At 34.1% G+C, this 17,058-nt stretch overlaps 1 pseudogene; it reads left to right on the top strand.

Moving 5' to 3' along the window:
* The first annotated feature begins 6,514 nt into the window (after nt 1–6,514).
* On the top strand, nt 6,515–7,294 carry LOC127708224 (uncharacterized; annotated as a pseudogene).
* Nucleotides 7,295–17,058: the final 9,764 nt, after the last annotated feature.

Below are 17,058 nucleotides of genomic sequence, written 5' to 3'. Positions count from 1 at the left end.
ATTTTGACAATAAAATATTGTTTACACTAAGGCAAGTCACCTTCCCAGGTACATGCTTAATCGACAATAGGTTCACTCGTACTCTCAGATAATCTGTAAATGATGTTAAACAAAAAAAAATCACCAAGTTTTAAAGTATCTCAATTCACCAAGAAGGAGTTTGAACTGAAGAACGTTTCTATTTGATGTTAGAATGCTACCAATACAAGTTTTTTTTCTCATTTAATCAAAGACAAATAATCATCAGAACAGTATTGAATTCAAATACTTACACATATACCAGACAAATAATGGAAAAAAGAGAGGCGAAAGATACTAAAGGGATTTCAAACCCATTAGTCGAACACAAACTGACAATGACATGGCAAAAAACTAAAAACGATTAATAGACAAACAACAGTTTTATAAACACAAAATAGAAATTTTTAAGACTGATCAACCCGAAATCCTCTAAAACTGGGGCTGATCTCGGGTGCTCCGGAAGGGGTGGTAGATTTTGCTCAACATGTGACACTATTATGTTATGAGTTAAACTGATTATGTACAGTATGAATGTGTAATATATATACAAGCAGTCAATTGTTCCACAAAACTTAAAAAGCACAATGTTATCTTTGTCCTCCGGTCTTCGATAAATATTTGTCACATGACATCTAATTTTTGAATAAAAAAAATTATCAGTTTTGATGTGACTGTCCGGAGTGATACTTACTTTTGTGAAAGGGATATGAGAAACTAACAACTGCTCTACCTTTCATAACAATTGGATGTAAACTCGAATTGCTCTTCATTTACAACCTTTATTGTATAACGCGACTTTCACGTAGTGCCGATTACGACTCCCGTTTGAGTTTCAGACAGTGCTACAACACGAAAAATGAAAGGTTGGATTACTATCCTCAATGTTCTGAAATCATTGTCTGAACGCAGTTTTTGCTAGTTGGATTTAAAAACTATGTCGTAATATATTCTGTTATATCGGATCAAAATCGTTGCATTGTCCTGTGTTGTGTGGACGGTGTTCAGTGGAACGGAAATGATCTGGAGAAATTTTTCATTACCGTTTCTTGCCGATGGAGTCCATATTGCGTCCAGATCAAGCCAACTGTGAGGGAAATCCTGTAAACGCAAGGTGTGTTATACGACAAGAAAAACCGTAACACATGCATTATCTGACACATATACCGTCAAACATATTATTGTGTGCAAAGACTTAAAGGATATTTTATTCCATATATATACCGACCACATTAAAGTGGGACATTTCTTTAATACGTTTAGGTATAACCACGCTCACTGGCTCAATTATAAGATGGACAAAAAAATCACTAATCTAGATATAAACACATGTTACTGTACTAATTTGCAACTGCATATCCGGAATCAAGAAACAAATGAACCGTTACGGTGTATGAAAGTAACGTGTGTAAGTACTTTATCATACTAACTTTATAAATATGAAAATAAGGAGATGTGGTATGGTTCCAATGAGACAACTATCCACCAAAGTTCAAATGAAGTTGATGTAAGCAATTATAGGTAACCGTACGGCCTTCAATATTGAGAAAACCTCATACCGTATGGTCGGCTATAAAAGGCCCGGACATGAAAAATATGAAACTATTCAATTGAGAAAACTAACGGCCTAATTTATAACAAAACTATTTACGAAAAACAAATATGACAGAAACGAACCAAAGACAACCACTTAACTACAGGCACATACAGAATGTGGCGGCGTTAAACATGTTTGTGAGCGCTCAACCCTCCCCTAACCTGGGACAGCGGTGTAACAATACAACATAATTACAAACTATAAAAAAAGGCTTAACTCATCAGATGGATGCAAATAACAAAAACACAGAGTGGACGTGGACGGGTACTTATACATCCCAAAATCAAAAAGACACTAAGTACAGATCTCAGAGTACTCACAGTTACTGACAGCTAGTTCAAAGCCAATAACAACTAATGAAAAAAAAATCATGTTTCTAAGACTAAAATATCAATCAGTGCACATCCAATGTATTTGGTGTAATGTTTGTATTTCTCTGGTTTCATGACAGTCTCCCGCTTAAAAGCAAATACATTTTTCAACAGTATTAATTAAATTATTCATCATGACTTTCTCTCTCTTTCGTCTGACAATACCATTTTCTTCATAATTTACGATTCATGATAAAATGTTAAAGCCAGTTCCTCATTAATTAATGATTCGTGATTATGCATACTTTTCCTGTATCTTATCATGAACTCGTGGCTGTATGCCTATTACACACTCAGTAAAAGTAATTTGTAAAAGTAATACATCTTTCGGTCATATATATAGCTATTCAACTGTTTCGGTTCTTATACATCCTCAGCTTTGAGCGTTCCTGATGAAGATAAATCCAGACATTATTTAACGTGTTGTTCTCATTCTTTTTAAACAAGAATTTTAATGTTTTATCAAGAGTATACACATATTAGATTTATATAGATTGCTTTACTCTATTTCACGAATTTATCTATAATAATTGGTTGCAGACTAAAATTAGGAAATGTATTGATTGTTATTTACATAGATACAAATATACAATTATATACATATTTGAATTGCTTGAACTTTAATTCCGTAAATATTGATGTACTTAGCTGAAATTAAAAAAATCTAGAATTTAAAATTGATACTACGAGTCAGAAGAGCATTAGTTAAAGAACGAAATAAGCTAAAATATTGATAGGTTATGGAACTCATTTTAGAGATATTTGATTTTAATAAAATTGCGGGAAAAGGCTGACTCGGATTTTTACCTTATACTTAGAATTTGCATTATTTCATTATTTGGATCTAAAGTCATAAGAAAAAAAAATCTAGAATCTGTTTAAATTTTGATAATGGACTGTTTATGAGCTATTGAAGTCTTCTATGAAAAGAAAAGTGGGTGATATGGGGCAAAATATTTTACCCTGTATTTTAAGAAAAGACACAAGGAGTCCGAACATCTGACAAAAAAATCAAAAACCTGACCTCAGTACATCCTTAACGTCCGTCTTAATATTCCCCGAAACATCGAAATTGATAAACCTAACTTAAACGGAAGCTTTATGGAATGTTCAAAGTTTTACTATTATTGTTTATTCAATAAAGAAAAACTTATTTTCAATTTTAAACTTTAAATAATTATTTTTCCATATAACTTGAGTTTTTAACTTTTTTTTTTATCGTTTATCACAGAATGATAAATTTTTGCAGTCCATATAGTGAAATGTTTAACAATAAGTACGACCATTTGAATGGAGTAAATGGCACCATATATGGACAGTTTACGATATAGGATGTTTCTGTGCATGTAAAAAATGCTTAAACTAAAACCACATTTATGGCTGTAGCTAGTCAATCTATCTGGATCATGTTCGGGGAGTCGGTTGCTAGTGGTAAATGTACTACTGTTATATATTTTTTTGTGGTTTCTGTGTATTTTTTGTATGTGGTATTGACAATATTTTGCAAAACTCGTCATAGATACTAGACTTAATATCCTGTACGCCAGACGGCGCCTCATTTACAAAAGACTCACCAAGTCTGACTATATTACATACTATTATATCAGTAATACTAGAATAGCATGTTGGTAAATGCATCTTTCAAAAAAAAATTTACATCTTGCGATTAAAATTGAGATTGGAAACGAGGAATGTCTCAAAGAGACAACAACCCGGCCATATAGAGCAGAAACATCTCAAGGCCACCAATGGGTCTTCAACACAGCGAGAAATCCAACACCTGGAGTCGGACTTTAGCTGGCTTTAAACAAAAATGTATACTAGTTCATAGAAATTGGACGTCACACTAAACTTCGAAAAACATAAATGAACCAAAATTATAAAAAAAAACAACAAACAAACATACATACAAAACTTACTATGGCCAGATGTTGATGACTTGGGACAGGCGCAAAAAATGCGTCGGGGTCAAACATGTTTTGTGAGATCTCAACAATCCTCCTATACCTCACAGCAAAACACACAGTAAAACTCAGTTTAAAAGAATTCCGAGCCCGATGTTAGAATAGGTAACAGAAGAAACAAATCAAAATGACAATGGTAACATAAATTAACAAAGGACTACGAGCATTTGCTGACATGCCAGCTCCAAACTTCAATCAAACCATTGAAAGATTATGTCTTCATCATATGAAAACCAAGCACAATCCCTCCCGTTAAGGGTTTTATTATCATGCATCATAAATTCTACGAGAAAACTTAACCCGTATCATGCAAACAATTAGTTTTAGAATAAATTTTGAAAAGAAGATGTGGCATGATTGCCAATGAGACATATTCCCACAACAGACCAAATGACACAACAACTATAGGTCACCGTACGGCCTTCATTAATGAGCAGAGCCCATACCGCATATTCAGCTATAAAAGGCCCCGAAATGACAAATGTATAACAATACAAACTATAACGGCCTAATTTATGTACAAAATAATGAACGAAAAACAAATATGTAACACAGCAACAAACTGACTTTGGACAGGCGCATACAGAGTGTGGCGGGTTTAATAGGATTTAAAACTAGATTTTAAATCTCTTATCCGCAGTAGTCTGGTTAATAGTTGTCTTTGTGTTATCTTAAAATATTTGCGGTATTTAGCTGCAGCATACATCATCAAACTCACAGTGACGTACTTCCTTTTTTCAACAACATTGGAAGAGAAAAGACGTGGTTGAAAGGCTAAGAATTAATTTAATTTAATCTGTTAAATTGAGAATGGAAATGGGGAATGTGTCAAAGAGACAACAACCCGACCATAGAGCAGACAACAGCCGAAGGCCACCAATGGGTCTTCAATGCAGCGAGAAACTCCCGCACCCGGAGGCGTCCTTCAGCTGGCCCCTAAACAAATATGTATACTAGTTCAGTGATAATGAACGTCATACTAAACTCCAAATTATACACAAGAAACTAAAATTAAAAATGATACAAGACTAACAAAGGCCAGAGGCTCCTGACTTGGGACAGGCGCAAAAATGCGGCGGGGTTGAACATGTTTTTTGGGATCTCAACCCTCCCTCTATACCTCTAGCCAATGTAGAAAAAAACAAACGTACAACAGTACGCACAGTAAAACTCAGTTTAAGAGAAGTCCGAGTCCGATGTCAGAATAGGAAACAAAAGAAAATAAACAAAATGACAATAGTACATAAATAACAACAGACTACTAGCAGTTACTGACATGCCAGCTCCAGACCTCAATTAAACTGATTGTGTCCATCGATGTTTAATTTGTTAAAGAAATAACTTAACATAGTGAAATAAACAAGAAAAGAGCTTTAATTTTTCGAATTAACTTTAAGGCATCGTTATTTGTACTATTTAAGCGCAAAATTAGAATCATATCATAGCCATGAGACGTGCGTAATATTATTTCGCACAACGGCCACAGTTCCGTAGAATTGTCTTGTTTTGCAAGAAAGATTTTTTTATAATTGATTTATTTATATAGAGAAAACTTTGTAGTTCGCAATTTTATTGCGCACATGTGATATTTTGTTTCCCGATATTGTATAGTATTTGGCGTATGCATGAACTTCAAATCGATGAAATATGTTCATAGTCTTAAGTTATTTTGAATTGCCAGAAACATCAAGTCTGATATTTTAAGCTTGTGTGCATTGTAGAAACGTTAAATTTTAGATGTTTGCCCGTTTGTATGCAAGTCTGATTGTTGTGATTACACGTTTGTTTATGAATATGGTAATCGTTTGTCACTGTTGTCAGGTTTTAATTACATGTTTCATCAGTGATTACTTGAATGATAAGAGATTATTCATAAGTGATTATGTGATTCATAAGTGATTCGTAAGTGATTACTTGATCCATAAGTGATTACTTGATTCATATGCGATTACGTTATTCATAGGTGATTACTTGAATATAAAAGATTATTTGATTCACAAGTGATTACGCGATTCATAAGTGATTACGTAATTCATAAGTAATTATGTGATTCATAAGTGATAACGTGATTCATAGGTGATTGCTTGATTCATATGTGATTACTTGATTCATATGTGATTACTTAATTCATAAATTTATTCTAAGCATAGGATAAATAATTGATTATTGCATGATTACCATCCTTTACGTACAATTTATGTCAATTATTTGTATAGTACAATGTTTTTGTTTAAACTTTGCACACACCAACATCAAGTATTTGGTTTTATAATTTTGATATATTTGTTAATGCAATTTATCACAAGTATAGTTTACAAATTTTACATGCGGTATAACAATTACTCGATTAAATTTAATTTACTAACGTACAGGTTTTATTACAGTTTACAAGATGTTTCGAAGATAACTGTAATAGAAAGAGAGCTGCCCCACCTCCGAGATACAACAAAGCAGCGTCAGCAGCAAAAAAGGTGACAGCGCCTAGATCATCTGTTGGTAGCCTTCAGCATTTGTCAGAATCCATTGTTAATGGTGACGATAGGAATAGTTCATGCTTGATAAACATGCCTGTCAGTGGTTTTTCAATGCCTGGAGTTGACACAACACATATGACATGGACCCATACAGCGGTGTCGGTGCCCACAACAACGGCTCCTCCAGTATTCAGTACTCCTACTCCTGACACTACAGGTAATACTCAGTTGACGACCCATCAAAACTTTATTTTACAATCTACCAAAGCAAGTGATGAATTGGGCATGCATATATCAATTGCCAATAAAGAGAAAATAGCTAATGGGGAATTTATTGAATTGGCATGTTTATTGCAAAATACAATGTACAAATATTCCAAACAATTCCATTAAACAAACCATATGCTTTGTGCAAGGTGAATTGGTGTTGCAACAAAAACAACAGCAGCAAAAAATTACAAATATTGATCAGTGGACTGATGCATTTCTAGTTTTTATAAGTGTATACTGTCTAGCTCATCCTGAAAAGTTTCAAGAGTTGTTGAAATACACTAACAACAACAGAATAGCTGCTAAACGATGTGGTTCATATAGTATAGGGTGGAAACAATATGATGAACAGTTCAGATTGAAAGTATCTCAGAACCCAACTGCATCATGCCTTCATGGACAGACATAGATTTGGAGTTGTGGTTAATGTATATCAATCAAAACAATAATGCCACAGAGTCATCAGTTCGAAGCATATACAAGTGCTATGCTTTCAATTATAATGGTTCTTGCACTAGATTTAATTGTACGTATAGTCATTCATGCATTAGATGTTTGGCTGCTTCCTTTGGTATCTTGTCCTCGGGGGATGGTAAATAAATATCAAGGTAGAATGTTGTGTGGAACTCGTCCAACTTTTATTGCACGGCCTCGTTTACAGTTGAGACCTCAGGATAATTATTCTTTCAGGACCCCACAGTTGTATTCAAGACCAAGATATCAAGGACCAGTTATGGGTCAAAGGTCATACGCCAGTTAAAGTTCATGTATTTGACTAATTATTACAATCGTCATGATGCAGAATAATTGTTTACTGGATTTAGGAATGGCGTTCGTTTATATTATGTTGGACCTAGGCTGTCCGTGTGGTAAAAAAAACTCATTTCAGCTGAAATGCATAAAAATGAAACTAAAATAAAGCTGGCAAAAGAAGTTGAATTGGGCAGAATGTTGGGACCATTTACAGAAAAAACCTATTTCTACCTTGAGAATTTTACCTATTGGTTTGGTTCAAAAGCCAGATATTGGATGGCGTTTAATTACCCACCTTTCTTACCCAAATCTGTATAGTGTCAATGACTTTATAGATGTAAAGTTAAATATACATCTTTTGACTCTGTATTAGAAATGATTTCAAATTAGGTAGATCGGCTCTTACTGCAAAAATTGGTGTCCCAATTGCTAAGAATAAAACAGTTGGACCAACTACTGTACTAGTACTAGTACTAAGGGGGGTTTAGAAATAGATACTGATCAAATGTTGGTCAGGATTCCTGACAGCAAAAATTAAAATATTAAAATCTCACTTAGAGAACTAACTTACTATGAAAAAGGTTCGAGTAAATGTGTTAGAGTCGTCCAAGGGCTATCCCATCCGCAAGAGCATTTTTAAGAAGAATTTATGATTTAATTGCGTCTTTTAAGGAAAAGAAACCATTTTATTTAATTCGAGTCACTATTGAGGTCAAACACGATGTAATGGTGTGGTTAGAATTTTTGTCGCTTTTTAATTGCGGACAGCGCCGATATGCGGACGGAAAACGAATATCTCACTTTTCAATAAAATTATGAAAAATTTAAATAAAATAGATATTAAGAAATAAGGTGTTTTGTTTTCTATTGACACTCTATTTTGTTGCAATAAGGATATCACGTTTATTACTTTCGATTTACTTTTATGTCATGTGATTGAAAGTGCATGCTATAAATAGCTTATGTCAACAAGTTTGAAACCTGGGAAATTTTGAAAAAGATCTAAAGTCATCGTGTCAGTCTATACACAGTTGTTCATGTAAGTATGGTAATTTATGTGTTGAAAAGCAATAGGCATTGTGTATTATATGCAAGGAAACATTTCTTTTAATTATTTTTACTGATTTGTCTAAATTTTGATTACAAAATAGGAAAAAGCAAGTGTCCGCATTTACACTACCGAAAATAATATGATAGCCGAAATGCGGACACAAAATATTTTGAACACGTGTAGTGGTGCAATGTCAATACCATGATGTTGAAAATAAGTAAAATTCTCTTAGAATCTCCTAGTATTAATGCGAATCCTATACATTTATATCAATAAAGTGTTGATTTGGGTTTATTTGTTTTCCTTTCATTTTGCATATTACGAATATAATGCGTTTACCAGTCTGATTTTCACTCCAGTTGCACCCATCTCCACTAGGTCAAAAACTGAAAAACATCTTTCTCAAAGCCGGGTTTTGAAGTCAATCTATTTCTCTCTCTTTACAGAATGTCTACATGTTTAGGACTTTTTGCAAGAGCAAATGGAATGAAATCAAATGTACATAAAACCGTCGCCAAAATGAAATTGCAACAATGTCTCGTAGACGAGTGGCTATTTGACAATGATGCTGTTTACTGTTTACTTATGAAATTATTATGTTTATCAAAACATGTACATCATTTTTTAGTAGCAATAAACAAAAAAACTGTCAATTGGACATGCTTTGATACTATATATGCCCTTGAATTTTTACTAGATAACATTTTTGTTCGCTTTGGAGATTCCGTATATCGTCAGGTTATCGGAATTCCAATGGGGACTAACTGTGCACCACTTATTGCGGACCTTTTTTTGTATTGCTATGAGTTACAATTTATGACAAAAATCAGCAAAGACCCATCGAAACAACATCTAATACACAAATTTAATAATACTTTTAGATATTTGGATGATATTTTGGCTCTCAATAATGACGACTTCAGTATGTATACTAAAGAAATTTATCCTGTTGAACTTACTTTAAATAAAGATTATACTAACAATGACCACTGCCCTTTCCTCGATCTTGATATCTATATCATTAATGGAAAGCTTAATACTAAAATATATGATAAAAGAGATGATTTTTCATTTCCTATCGTTAATTATCCATTTTTAGATGGTGACGTTCCCTTGTCACCATCTTACGGTGTTTATATATCTCAACTTGTACGATTCGCTCGTGTATGTAACAATGTTTTAGATTTTAACGAGAGAAATTTATGTATTACTGAAAAATTATTACACCAGGGTTTTCGATATCACAAACTAGTCAAAACATTTACTAAATTTTATCATCGGTATAAGGACATCATTCGTAAATATAGCTCAGCATGCAGACTTCTTATACGTTCAGGTATTTCACATCCAATTTTTTATGGAAATATTCTTTATAAAGCAAAAAAATGTCAGTATTCACCTCTGAAGCTAACAAAACCTTTAAATAGACTTATTAAGAAGGGATATAGTTACGATACTGTTGCCAGGTCATTAAAGATTGCATATTTTGGCGTTAATATTGATTCACTTATAGGGTCTTTGCATCGGCACTAAACACATTTATTTAAAAACCAGTTGTTGGCATGACACGGGTCAATGTTCTTCTCATATATGTTATGATGGTATGATACTAAACCTTTAACGGGAAGGATTGTGCCTGATATTCATATGATGAAGACATAATCTTTCAATCAGTTTAATTGAAGTCTGGAGCTGGCATGTCAGTTAACTGCTAGCAGTCTGTTGTTATTTATGTATTATTAGGTCTTTCCACTTTTCTGTGGAAGACCTATTGTATTTGTTCTGATTATTATTATTATTGTTATTATTATTTTTTTTTTCTTCCGCCTAATTTTGTTCTCACGTAAAATTTTTGTTTCGCAAGATGTCGCTTAGATATTTCTTATATAATATCATACAGTTTATGCGCTTTTTATTTTCACCCATTCTAAGTCGAACAATTTTCTTTGTAGGAGTTATCTCCCCGAACACTGTTTTCCTTGTTATTGCATCTCCTCCGTAACCGTAAAAGAAAGCGACAAATTTATTTTACCAAATTGCTCGTTATATCCTCAGGATGTTTTGTCCAATTTTGACTGAGGCAGTACGTAAACTCCATATGAGAGTTATTTCCCCTTCTGTATTTGACATAAGGGATATATAAATGTATAGCATGAATGGTAAGTTATAGAGACCTTACTTTAAGGTATATTGATTTGAGTTCCTTGGTTCATTTAAATGAAATTGAGGCCAAGGTCAAAGGTCAAGGTCATATTCTAAATTTTGACTTTTCCTTGTTATTTGATCTCCTCTGTCACTTTTAAAGATACAAATTAAAGAACAAGTGCAAAATGTTTGCCTAATTGTGATTAAGATATGATACATTTGGTCTGAAACAATCCAATGACATCTTATAGGAGTTATTGTCCCTGAAATGATTCAATTTAAGGTTAATTGATTATTACTCCAACTTGTTACATGATAAAGCCATAGGGTCTTTTGCAAACTGTTGGTTGACCTATGACCTTGAAAAATGTCAACCGGAAGTGACCTTGAGTGAACCGGAAGTAGTATTTTTTGCACTTATTTCATGGAAAAGTACCTAGAAACCATATATTTTTTGAATGACCATAGGTTAACCTATTTTTGAGACCGGAAGTAACATTTTATAAACCGGAAGTAGCATATTATCTTCCTTATTACAGGTATAAGTATATAAAAACTATATATTTTTGGAATCAGTGTGTATAAAGCTATCATATGAGACCGGAAGTGACATTTTCTAAACCGGAAGTAGCTAATTATCTCCCTTTTTACATGCAAAAGTATATATAAACCATATATCATTGGAATCAGTATAAATAAAGCTATCATATGAGACCGGAATTGACATTTTCTAAACCGGAAGTTGGCAATTATCTCCCTTATTTCAGGCAAAAGTATATAGAAACCATATATTAATTGAATCAGTATGAAGAAACCAAAGCTTGGACGCCAATAGTAATTTTGAGTAAAATGGATGTAGCTTCTCATCAATAATTTAGAACATTGATGTGGAAAGACCTTCAATTGTTCTCTGAACAATTGGTTTTTAATTGTCATTTTGTTTATTTTCTTTGGTTACATCTTCTGACATCAGACTCGAACTTCTCTTGAACTGAATTTTAATGTGCGTATTGTTATGCGTTTACTTTTCTACATTGGCTAGAGGTATAGGGGGAGGGTTGAGATCACATAAACATGTTTAACCCCGCCGCATTTTTGCGAGCGTCCAACAGTATTGACCTTGTACATCCAGTCGTCTGTCAGTCTGTCCGTCTGTCTAATGAAATAAAAAAATACGACAAATCGGAAAACAAACGTAAACTAGAAAACTGACAACGTCATGAAAAGCACCACCGGTCATTTTAAAAAAACGAAAAATCGGAAATGCTCCACATGAAAATCGGAATGGAGCTTCCTCCATTGGTATTAAATGTCATGTGTATCCATCTAGGCACATTTAAGATAAATTGGTGAATGAATCTAAGATTTTTGTCTCTTGTCTTGAAATTAAATCTGTTACCGACTATCAGTACGACAGACGAAAAGAAATCTATCGTACTTGCTGCCATTTTAAACAATGTAAATTGCCATTTCAAACAATGTAAATTGCTATCTATATCTGTTTATACCTATCTTCTATATAAAAATAAGGAGATGAGGTATGATTGCCAATGAGACAACTGTCCACCAAAGTTAAAATAAAGTGAATGTAAATAATTATAGGCAACCGTACAGTCTTCAACAATGAGAAAAACCCATACCGTATAGTAAATAGTCGGTTCCTAAAACATTGAGCAAAATATTAATAAATCTTCTGATATTTTTTTCAGAATGTTAAGAGCAAAAAATAAATCACATATATTGAAATATAACCTGAAATCGCTCGAGAATGCTGTTGAGACCGTTAAGACTGGCCAAATGTCCGTGAGAAAGGCAGCGGAGCATTTCAACGTGCCTAAGTCAACCGTTGGGGATAGAGTTACCGGGAAAAGAAATATAGAAGTTGGCAGGAGCCGCAAACCAGCCCTGCCCCTAGAATTGGAAAATTCAATAGTTAAATCTGTAAAACGGGCATCACAGTTAGGAGTTGGCATATCACGCCGGCAACTTCTTGTGAGAACTGGGACATTAGTTAAAAGGCTAAAGATCAAAACGCCTTTCAAAAACTCTATACCAGGAAAAGATTGGTGGCAGAATTTGAAAGAACGCCACAATGACCTAGTTATTAGAAGGCCTGAAAAAAAAGGCATCCCTTAGATGCAGGATGATGAACAGGCAGAAAGTAGAAGAGTATTTTCAGGAATTGGAGAAAATTCTGATTGAAAAAAATATTACAAATAAACCTAAAATTATTTGGAACATGGACGAGACGGGTAAATCATTTGAGCATGATCCAGTCAAAGTATTGGCAGAGAAGGGTGCTAGAAATGTCCCAGGTCGCACTAGTGCTATGAGCACGCACGTAACAATCGTAGCTTGTGTGAACGCGGAGGGGCAGAAAATGAGTTCACTGTTAATTGTACAGGGCAAAACAGAGAGGTCTGTATTTGGATTTAATACCACAGAGGCCCCGAGTGGCACTATGTGGGATTATCAAGACAGTGGTTGGATGAACGACAGAATCGGTGAGAAATTGTTTAAGGACATTTTCCTGAAACAATGTGGAGGGGATCGACCCCAGCTGTTGATCCTCGACGGACACTCGTCACATGAATCACTGGCTTTGATTGAAGAGGAAATCAAGGAAGACATAGTAATTTTGTCTTTGCCACCACATACCACTCATTATTTACAACCACTGGATCGATCAGTATTTGGCCCATTCAATAAACAATATAATAGAGCCTGCTCGGAGGTCTTGCAGGAGAATATGCTCCACGAAATTGACAAATGGACATTCCCAAGTTTGTTTAAAACTGCATGGAATGAGGCTCTAAGCAAAACAAACATCAAAAGTGGATTCAGAGCATGTGGTATATATCTCTTTAAAACTCGTGCCATACCATTGGAGGCCTATCTCCCTAGTGAAGCATCGGAAAACAAAGATAAAGCCCCTACATCTGACCAATCATCTGACAAATCCAACGCCCACTGTAGTACTACAGCACAAGTGTATAGCGCAACAGCAATTCCAACGGCATCTGGCGATGAAATGGTATCAATTGAAAATGAAGGGCAAGCGTCAACCATGTCAGAAGCGGGTGATTTCGTACAACCAGAAATTGATGACCCCGAAGCTTAACTTCAACTACAATCTAATTAAAATATATAACTCGGATTTCGTTATACTACATACGATATCTAACAATGTCCCGTATATATTTTCACTTCTGAAGGACTTTGCATGTGACTTTTTCAACCAATCAGAATTCTAGTTATCGAATCTGAACAGCACACGCGGATCATATACTTGAATGAGGTTCATTCAAAGGTCCCGAGGGTTTCCAAAAATAAAAACAATTGGACTAACAAGTTTATTGCTTCGATTATTACATTGGTTGGAAATAGTTTTTAAATGTCTTCGTCGTAATTACATCATACAATACCATACATTAGGATAGTAAATAGTAAACTTTAACCATGAATATTTGAAATATGTGACGTTTATCATTGTTTTCAGATTGGCCCCGTACGCTTTTATGACTTGAGGTCGGATCGTAATTGTGAAAATTAAGAGTACAGTAAACACATTTATACTGTACACACTGTTACGATGCTTCCCCTTGGCTGCCAGACGTGGATCAAGGATTTTGAAAAAAGGGGGTGCAAACTAGGCATCGTTTGGAATGGGATATGTAAAAAAATGAAAAATTAACCATACATGTATGTAGCTTTACAAGCACCCCCTTTTAATCAACCTAGGCTTACCTATAAGATAAATAAGTGTCCTATATTAGCTGCTCTGTCTGGTGAAGTACTTCTGTAGCTCAGTTGGTAGAGGGGTGCCTTACTTTCCAATTTTTGTGAACTGTCAAGGGGGAACTCTTTTAATTTGTATCTAATAAAAAAATCTAGGTGTAGGCTGCGATATAGTTCACGTATATTGCCTTACCTATTCCCATGCCGTATCCCTGCTGTAGGGGATACATATGTACCAAAAAAACAATCTTAGTCTACCATAGTCATAATAATTGATGTTTTTTACTGCTCGTTTGCAAGACACCTTTCTTAAAAAAAAAAGACATCCAAGCAAAAATTCATGTATAGAACTAAATTTTTATTTTTTCTTATATGCATCTTTTATTAATCCTACAATCTAGATAAAAAATGTGGGGAGGTTAAGATCTATATTTTAACAAGAGTATACAAGCTAAAATGTCTCGCCTGCTTTACATATATGATTGAATGTATATTGAAAGTCTTTTATATGACGGTTTAACTACAAGCATCATATAAACCTAACATTATTCATGATTATGAGGTCAAGGTCAAATGAACCATCCATATAAACTGCTAAGTCTGAAAAGACCATATTTTGTGCACAACCAGTAAGGTGAAGCATAGATTCTACTTGACATAATTCAGCATTATCATGACAGTATTCAATTGTACATTTTGTACTAAACTTTGGTCTAGACTTTACTTAATCAGTCTAATTGAGTACTTGATATAGTCTGAATGTGGTCTTTACAAATAGTTGACCAGTCTCTAGTCAGTCCACAGGCATTTATGGACAGGATACCCTTTGAGTGCTCCTGATGAGTGGGAGTACCCCGAATGACCCCCCACTATGTAGTTTAATTATCAATTTATTAATTAACCTGACATTTTGTAAGATTGATATATGATTAAGATAGCTGTAGAGTTTTATTAAAATCCAACTTAATTTGAAAAAGTTAAAGAAATTTTTAAAAGTGACTATCTGAATTTAGTCCGAACTGAAAATTCTAGCTTTTTTTACCTTTTTATCAAATCATTGAATTTGAAAGCAATAAACTAAAATATCAAATAACCTGGCATTCTATATGATTAATATATAATTGACATAGATGGGCTGATTCAGACTTAGTCCAGACTAAATTTAAAGGACAAGACTGAGTAGAGACTGGTCGAGCATTTGTCAAGACCATATTCAGACTATACTAGACTCCGGGTGCAGGATTTTCACGCTGTGTTGAAGACCCATTGGTGGCCTTCGGCTGTTTTCTGCTCTTTGGTTCGGGTTGTTGACGTTTTGACACATTCACCATTTCCATTCTCATTTTAATTATTAAGTAAAGTCTAGACAAAGGTTAAGTACAGTTAAGTACTGTCGAGTCATGTCAAGTAAAATCTGTGCTTGATACTGGTTGAGTAAAAAAATGGTCTTTTCAGACTATGAGCAATTTGTAGTGCATGCCAGACAAAATACTCAATCAGACTTACATGTATTCCATACATCAAATATACTGTGGTCCTATTATTCTTATTACTGGAAAACGAACCAAATCAAAACTAACCATTGACAAATGAACCATAAAAATGAGGTCATATTAAATATGCCAAACAAACATGTACAATACATACATGTACCAATCATTTCTATTTCTTAATCCGATAAACAAAAAAACAAAAATGAAAAAAAATTAGCATTGACAAATGAACCTGGCATGAAAATGAGGGCTAGGCCAAATGAAACTTGCCAGACAGACATGAACACCTTATTAACATTCCATATGCAACATATAGTGGCCCTATTGCTTCAAGTATCTGAAAAATAGACCAAAACCATTAAATAAATGTTGTCGATATATATTGAACCATGAACATTGATGAACAAAAGGTAAGAGTCAGATAAAAACTGCCAGTGTCGGACAGTTTCACCTTAAAATCATTCCATACACCAAATGTAAAGGCCTTATTGCTATAGAATCTGAGAAAAAGACAAAACCACAAAAACTAAACATTGTCCATTGAACCATGAAAAAGAGGTCAAGGTCAGATGAAAACTGCCAGTCAGACATGCACATTTACATCTAACAATCATTCCATACACCAAATATAGTTGACCTATATATTACTTATAGAACCTGAGATACAGACTGGACCATAATAATATAAGTAAGTATTTCACATGATAAAAAACGCATAATTTTTCTTTAAGTAGTCAATGAACCATAAAAATTAGGTCAAGGACAATGGACATTTGAATTGACGGACAGAAACTCAGTAACTAAACATAAGATACAATGTATCTTTTACAAGGTATAAAACATCCAGGTCATCTACCTTCTGAAATATCAAACTTTATTCAAATAGTTTATGCTGCTGCCCTATTATGCTGATTGTAATCCCTATGTGTCGCATTTTGCAACGAACGTCTCAGGCGACAAAAAAATTTTTAATCCAATTACATTGCATGTGCCTGTCCCTGTCCCAAGCCACGAACCCTGTTGTAGTACAATGTATATGTTGTATATCATAACATTTTGTTTTTGGAAATTTTTAGAATTGTGTATTAAATGCATATGACAGATCTATATAATAAACAGCTGCGCCTGAGCGCATGATACGCCCGTCGCTTTTTCAAAGAATAACATTCCATAACTCCTAAATG

The sequence above is a fragment of the Mytilus californianus genome, unplaced genomic scaffold (assembly GCF_021869535.1).
Source record: "Mytilus californianus isolate M0D057914Y unplaced genomic scaffold, xbMytCali1.0.p SCAF_7, whole genome shotgun sequence".
NCBI classification, from domain to species: Eukaryota; Metazoa; Mollusca; class Bivalvia; order Mytilida; family Mytilidae; genus Mytilus; species Mytilus californianus.
This window is presented reverse-complemented; position numbering and strand designations above follow the sequence as displayed.